We start from the raw sequence: 8,131 nt of genomic DNA, 5'->3' as shown, positions 1-8,131 counted from the left end.
GACCATCCTTTCCATAAGAACCTTATATACCCCCAGGGCATATTTTACAACACTTGGTCCTGGGTTCTGGGGGGTTGTTAAATGATATTTTGTCTATTTTGAACCAACTGACTCTCTCAAAGATTCAGTCGGATGTATTTGGAGAAAATAGGGTTGGGGGGGGGGTAGTTGCCATTAGATCATTTTTTTTACTCTTAAAAAGGGGACTAGAGCTTTCAATCTTTAATTATTTGAGTCCCTTCGTAATTTAATACGACCACCTCTTCAGTAGTAAGAGCATAATAGATTCTAATTACACATTCAATTACACATGAAAATATACAATGAAATTGCTGTTGTTTTCAATTACACATGAAAATATACATTGAATTGCGCAATATGTTATGAAGGACAAGTTTCTTATATAATTTCTACTTCGTAATATATATGATATACATGTCTTTTAGGGTAAATCCGGGGTCAGAAAACCGGTGCGTCTTGTTTAGCTGCCAATATATATCAATTATTTTTTTGTATATATTCAAGTTTCAAATTATAATTTTATACAGATTGAATAGTTCATTTGTTCTAACAATACCTATAGTTTACAATCATTTACATTGATAGAGATATGGAATCTTCTAAGCGACTTCTGGTGAGTAAAATTTTCTTATATCGTACATGAAAAATTAAAATAGAATTTGCATATTAGTTAAGGCAGATTTAATCCGGATATGAAGGGTCATCCCCTCATCAATATCATGCTCTTTACGCTAAAGCTGTTAGCACTTTCAAAAAAGCTTCCTATTCTAAATAAAAAGTCCCTGTTTTTTTTCTTCAAATTTCGGTAAATATTCAAAAACAGGGCCAGTCAGTTTTTTCACTATCTGATTAAGTTTAGCATGTTTACAAGTTTGTTGGTTAAATGGCTTTCTCAAAATTGAGCTATGAATTCAAAATTGATTCAAAATTCTCAAAATTGAGAATGGGGCCCAGGGATGGTTTTTTGAAATTGACGGTGAAATACCCATGGAAATCCATGACTCGGTAAAAGACTTTGTTTTTCCGTGCATAAATAGACCGGTGGGTAGGGAATCTCTGAGCCCCTACAATTTATCTTTAGTAGAGGACGGTAGTATGCACTGGGTACCTTCAAAACAAAAACTAATTGCTGACCTCAATCTGAAACAGAATATCATTCTACATCACGTGCTATTAATATGTATGGTGTCCAATGGTTTTAAGGTCACAAAGATTCATAGAGCCCTCCAATTTGATCAGAAGCCTTACATGAAAACGTTTATTGACACCTTTGTTAGTAAGCGTTCACAAGCGAAAACGAAAGTTGAAAAAGAAGTCTATAAACTCATTTTGAACTCAGCTTTTGGTAAAATATGCGAGAGCGCACGACACAGAAGTCGATGTGACATTGTAACCAACCCCAAAGATTGTACTCAAAACATTGCGGATCCAAACTTCACATCGTTCACAATCATAGACTCTAATATGGTGCTCCTACACCGTAAGAAAAGAAACATTGTTTTAAATAAAAATATTGCAGGCGGAAGTGCAATAATTGAAATATCCAAGAAAACCATTTTGTCGTTTTATTATAATGTATGCGAGGTACAGTGGCCGATTGAGGGACAGGTTCAAGTGTATTACGGGGACACTGATTCACTCCTGTTAAAAGTCAAAACTGAAAATCTATTGAATGATTTGGAAAATGGTGAGTACATTAGCTCACGAATGGACTAGACTAATTGGGACGAATCCCTCTAACCAGAGCTAGTGAAACGCCAGGCCCCAAATCAATTGTTAATGCTAAAATCTGAAACGAGTAGCGATGTGATATCCAGTGGTGTGTTTCCTGGTCCGAAGGTATACTGTGTGAAAACGTACAGCAAGGATATCAAACAAGTTTGCAAGGGGGTACCTACACACTTTGTAAAAAATAATTTCGACATGAGTGTGTATAGAAACTGTGTGGAACGTAATTTAGTGTCAAGAGCGAAAGTCATGGCGATTCGCTCTTTACAATTTAAAAACTACACAGTTACAGTTGAGAAAAACGCCATGTCTGCCATATCGGACAAAGTCTATGTACTTGAGGATGGTGTGAAGGTACTACCACACGGTCATTATTTAATTTCAGACCGATTTGAATGTATAGAGTACAGAAAACAACTCGGTCTATAAAAATTAACTTAAATTCATTTAATAAAAAGTATAAATTGGGTGGGAGGTTTTTTTTTTTGGGTAATGGAGTGTTTTTAAATTCTTTTTAATTCTTTTTTCCTATATCATAAACAATTTTCAATGTGTGTGTGTGTGTGTGTGTGTGTGTGTGTGTGCAAGGCAGATCAATTTACACTATTTAATGCCAGCCCCGGCCCGGGCCCGCCGCAGCGGGCCCCCGCTTTCCGGCCCGCCCCCGGCTGCCGCAGCGGCTGCCCCCCCCCGGGGGGATCCCATACCAAATGCTGTAAATAAAAGTGATATTATTATTTCAAGTGCTTTATTCTAATAAATGTTGTATTTTTCTAAAAATAAATAAACAAAAAAAAGTGTATTTATTTAAGTGTTTAATTTTTTTCTCTGTGCCTATGTAAATGTTGTATTTTTTATTATAAATAAATTAAAAAAAAGTGTATTTATTTAAGTGTTTTTTTTCTATGTGCCTATGTAAATGTTGTATTTTTTATTATAAATAAATTAAAAAGTGTATTTTTTCATGTTTAATGTGCTTTCAATGTAGTATTTTTTAAAAGTATTGTTAGTTTTTTATGTATATAATAAAAGAAAATATTATTCTTTATTCGTCTTCTTCTTCTTCTTATTATTCTTGAACGGAGTAGTAATTGGGAAATTATTTAGTCATTAGACAGCCATAGTCTACAGTTAGTTGTCTAGGTGAACTGTTGAAGGGAACATGTATCAATTTAAAATACCATTCAGATCGTTTCTGTGTGGACCTTCAGTGTCGGGCAAAACAACGCTCTTAACTAAAATAATACATAATTGTAATAAAATGTTTGTGGTAAAGCCTAAAAAAATATACTATTGTCACATTATTGGGCAGCAGTCATACGATAAAATAAAAGCAATTGCTGCCACCATGGGTTTGATGCAGATACAATTCATACGGGGACTTGATGTTTTCAGCATTATTGAACCAAACTCTTGGCTGATCATTGACGATTTAGCTGAATTTATTGAAGAATGGTCCCAGGAAATACTGCAACTGTTCACTATTTGCTCTCATCATGAACATATAACCGTTACTGTAATTCTACACAATCTCTTTCATCACAACAAATGTATGCGAACACTTGCATTGAACTGCACCTACTGTAACAAATACAGAGTTGTTCGTGATTCTAGCTCGCTAATAACTATTAATAAAAATATATATCCAGGCTCCCCCAAAGGTCTGCTCTCAGCATACTATCATGTAATTAATAAACCCTACGGCTACATCCTATTGGATCTTAATCAAAATACACCCGAGGATCTGCGTGTAGTCACAGATGTTTTTGACAATGAAATTACAGTATATCTCCCCGTGAACACTAAAAAGACCTATTAGTTGCTATCATGACACTGAAGAAACTACATGATAATAGACACTTGTTTTCAGTTTTAAGCACTTCAAAACCATCGCTTAGGAAAGCCACACTCAAACATGGTATTGACAATGATTTCATTAATCTAATATCTGAACTTTTTTTAAATTTGACCGAGGGTAATGTTCAACTGCTAGAAGTAGTTAAGCAACAGGAAAATCAACATCGTTCCACTGTACGTACATTGGCCTCTAAAAAGAAAGGAAAGAATTTTAAAAAGAACCGTCTTCTTCAGGTGGACGTTAGCCTTTTCACACTTTTACTGCCAATAATTGCAGGACTTGTAAACAGTTTTCTCTAGAGAATGGCAAAACCCTATAAATTGACTCCAATAGAACTTGCTCTCTCACCCGTGGAACACTTTGAGAACAATCTGAGTAAATTCCTTGACAATGAGAATATTGAGGATGATAAAAACTGCTTTTACTTCAAGATGCACTTTATAGAGTGGACAAACATAAGCCCTATAATATGGGGGCTATTGTTGCTATTGATCACCAAAAAGAATCATCTCCTGAAGAGTCTTCTGCCGCTGTAACGCAATTAAAGAAAGAGGAACTGGATTAAATTGTATTTAAATTTGGAAATATACTGCCCAATTAATATCTGGAACAACGAACACGACCCCTAACCTATCACACGGAAAGTGGTCAAGATCATATTCAAGTTGAGGACAATGGGAAAGGGATTATAATTCAGAGTAAGAGCTATAATCTGCATGATTTAATCTTTGATATGGTTACAAACCGTACAGGACTGTTATCATTTGACGCTCATATATACAAATTTATAAATACATTAAACTTCACCAAAGTTATTATTATAAATAGAATAATTCTAAAAAAATTAAATGAACATTCTTCATCATCAACAACAACAACAACGCAATTAAAACATGAAGAAGAAGAAGAAGAAGAAGAAGATTTTAAATAAATTCTGTAAAATACTAGCAAACCTAGTGGAAAAAACTTGACACACGCGGCGAGTAAAACTTAAAACTTGTTTAAATCTCCCTCATCATCCAGTGCGCCACAGGCCGTTAGACAGCGCAAAGAGTCATTGTGACCAACGTGTTTGAGAATTTAAATGATGCTCCTGAAGATACTGATGCAATAATGTGTCTAAGTTCCCCCCCCCCACTCTTTCCCAAGGTACGGGGGTTCGCACAAAAAATGTACAAGACTATCTACAAAATTAATCAAGTTACACTCTGCATAGAAATAATAGACTTCTTGCCAATCAATATCGAAAAAATAAAGCCTTTTACCCATTGCATAGAATGCAAGCAGATCTCCTGACTCTAGATGAGATTCAACGACGTCATAATATACCACACAATTACATCCTACTTGCAATAAGTTTTTATAGTCGTTATGTACATGCGAGTCCATTAAGACCAAAGAAAGGCGTTGAAACTGCTCAAGCCATTGAACAGCATTTTCGAACGGTATTCATTTAAAAAAATTCAAACGGATCGTGGTAGAGAATTGGATAATCTTCATGTTGCAAAAGTACTAGAGAAATATAGTACACTGCTCTATCATAGTCACAGTCCTATAAAGGCTGCATTGGCCGAACGATTAATAAGAACTATTCGACTTTTAATTTCAAGATATTGTACATTGAAAAATACATCGGCTTTTATTCATGATCTAGATAAAATATTGTTGATTTATAATCAACGACCTAATCGATCACTGTCCAACTCTATACCAACGGAAGTTCATCATTCTAATCATGATACAATCGACAACTTTTTTAAACAATATTCAAATGAAACGGCTATCAAGAAGAAGAAAAATAAATTCAATGTTGGTGATACTGTTCGAATAAATTGGGCAACTAATGTTTTTGAAAAGGGGAATTACTTGTGGTCCACCGAACTTTTTAAAGTGGCAAAAATCCTAGACACTAAACCTATAACTTATCGTTTGCGTGATACCAAAGATGAAGAGATTCTCGGTGGCTTTTATGACTATGAACTAAAAAAAGTTAAAAATAATGGTGAAATCTATCAAATTGAAAAGATATTAAAGACACGTACTCGCAGGGGTAAGAAACAGTTACTTTTTCGGTGTCTAGGATACAACTCCGATTTTGATTCTTGGATCAGTGTTGAAGATATTGACAATGCCCAATGATTTCTATGTAACTTTCATGTCCAATGTTTCCGATCCTCTCAACAACGACTTGAATACGACAAGTGATTTTTGGACAAAACTCTCCCCCGCCATCAAATTTGATGGTGCATATGAAGTGGCTCTTGTCGACTGTATTCTCAAAAATACCTAGGACATCCTGAGAAAGGATCGCGTGTATGATATAAAAGTTATACCATTCGATTAGACTATGAATGGGTTGAACTATATCGACTATGAATGGGTTGAAGTACTTAAATCTAGCGAATATCCACATGCCAAATTGAAACATATTGAATACGATAAAATGACAGATTTGTGACAGATTTTATTCATTGGAACATGATAGGATTTACATTACCTCACCTGTTGACACTGAAATAATTATTCTCAATGATAATCTGAGAGACGTTCTTGGCTTTAAACAGAATATGATCAATGGGAAAATGCTGGCACCATTTACGGGATGAATCAAGTTATTTTTGCTGATTATCCACCTGGTTTTGCCTCGGACTCTTGCATATTTCTCTATGCATTCTTTGTGGAAACATCGAGAGTCGGTAATTCAAATGCCTCCCTCCTACGTGTTCTTGAACAAAAAAAATCTCATGAACTTGTTCATCACTATAATATAAAGCATCTTCAGTATGTTCCTGTAAACACTTCGTATTTGGAACTCCGTCAGTTAACACTAAGAAGTGAATTGGGCGATCCTCTAGCAATAACAAATGGCTTAGCAGTGATTACATGTCATTTTCGACCCTTTGTTCGTGATAGCACAATCACCTAGAATGAACAATAGAAGAATTCCATTTGTCTGCCCCGATATCGAGTGCTATGTTGGTGCTTTGAGTCCACGTCAAATAGGCAATGGATTGGACTACTTCAAGGGGCTTACTATAATGTCTGGCTATGGTCTTGGTAGCTGGTTTGCTAGGCTATTTCGTTCTGCACTACCCCTTGCCAGAAAATATCTTCTGCCTGCTGCATCAAGTTTTGCTGCCTCCACAATACAGGACTGGGGGTCGGGCAAGAATTTCAAGGAGAGTGTCAAAGAAAATTTTAGATCTTAAGCAAGAGCCGTTGGTGAGCAACTAAAATCTCGGCAAAATGGGGAGGGATTGAAAAGGATGCGTGCGCGTCATTTACTCATCAGTCTCCACCCAGGCGAGAAGCGATTTTGAAACTATTATTCAAAATCAGCAAAAGGCATAGTATTTAATAACTAAGACACGGGGTCTTTATGCGCCGCCCTTTTTCAGGCTCAGATGTTATTGCTATAGTTACAACTAGTTTCTTGATCTATACGTTTACGTACCTCGAGTTTATAACTGTCTAGGTGAAAATCTACTTACAACCTTGTTTAATATTGATTTTAGTGCCCAACGAATAAAATGTTCTAAAAATGTATGTGAAATTGTTTATTAATAAAAATTTATATACATGATAAAACGACTTTTCTACACTTTAGATTTCATCTTCTACTCGGTATAGGTATTTGTCGACAACAGCTAGTGCAGGTAGATCATCTGAATTCACAGTGTACTGATCCTGATGTAGTGCAATGTCAGGGTCACATTTTCTACAATAGAGTGTGACTTCACACTTGTCATATCTCTTTGTATAGTCAATGATACTATTCTCATTCATTCTATAGAATTCACTAGTTTCAATTAGCTTATTAGAAGCAATTTCACAAATAGTGCCCTCAAGTGTCGAATCACATTCCGTCACAGCCAAATAAAAATCAGTGGGCTTATAATCATAACATCCATTGTCTTCACAACGATGACGTAGAAACCATATTCTTTTGTTGTTCCAACAGTTGAATCGTTGACCCGGCTCTTCCTCCCAGAACAATCTAAAACCACGACGATACCAATCTCGTAGCAATAAACTAAAATCACGCTTAGGTTTCTTTCCAATCATACCGGGATATGTATTCTCCCACTGATTACATTTATCATAATGACATATGGAGCATAGGTGGTCTCTAGGGTGAGAGTCACACACCTCTTCAAGACAGGAATTACAACCTTTAATTTGTACAGCATATCCCTTATGCAATTTACACGGGTTGTATAATCTACACTTTTCATCATACTCATCAATCATTGTGCAATTCTCACATGATGACCAGCTGCCCAGAGTGTGCATACATAGTGGACATGTATGGAACATTTTGTCATGTGTTGACACTCTCACTGCCACAATGAAACTGAGCTAGCAACAACAAAAATTGTCTGAGATAGAGAGAGGAGTAAATCATCCTTGAGCAATATCTTTCTCATGAAAAAAAAAAAAGTCCAAAATTTACAATCTAATGTTTAAAAGCATATCCACAATATCATTTTGCCGTGTCTTGATCAATATATTAGTAAATTGTGT

Source organism: Artemia sp. Qi Xiang Cuo, chromosome 6 (genome assembly GCF_049724085.1).
Source record: "Artemia sp. Qi Xiang Cuo chromosome 6, ASM4972408v1, whole genome shotgun sequence".
Classification (NCBI taxonomy): domain Eukaryota; kingdom Metazoa; phylum Arthropoda; class Branchiopoda; order Anostraca; family Artemiidae; genus Artemia; species Artemia sp. Qi Xiang Cuo.
The sequence above is the reverse complement of the archived record's forward strand: the minus strand, read 5'-3'. Positions refer to the sequence as shown.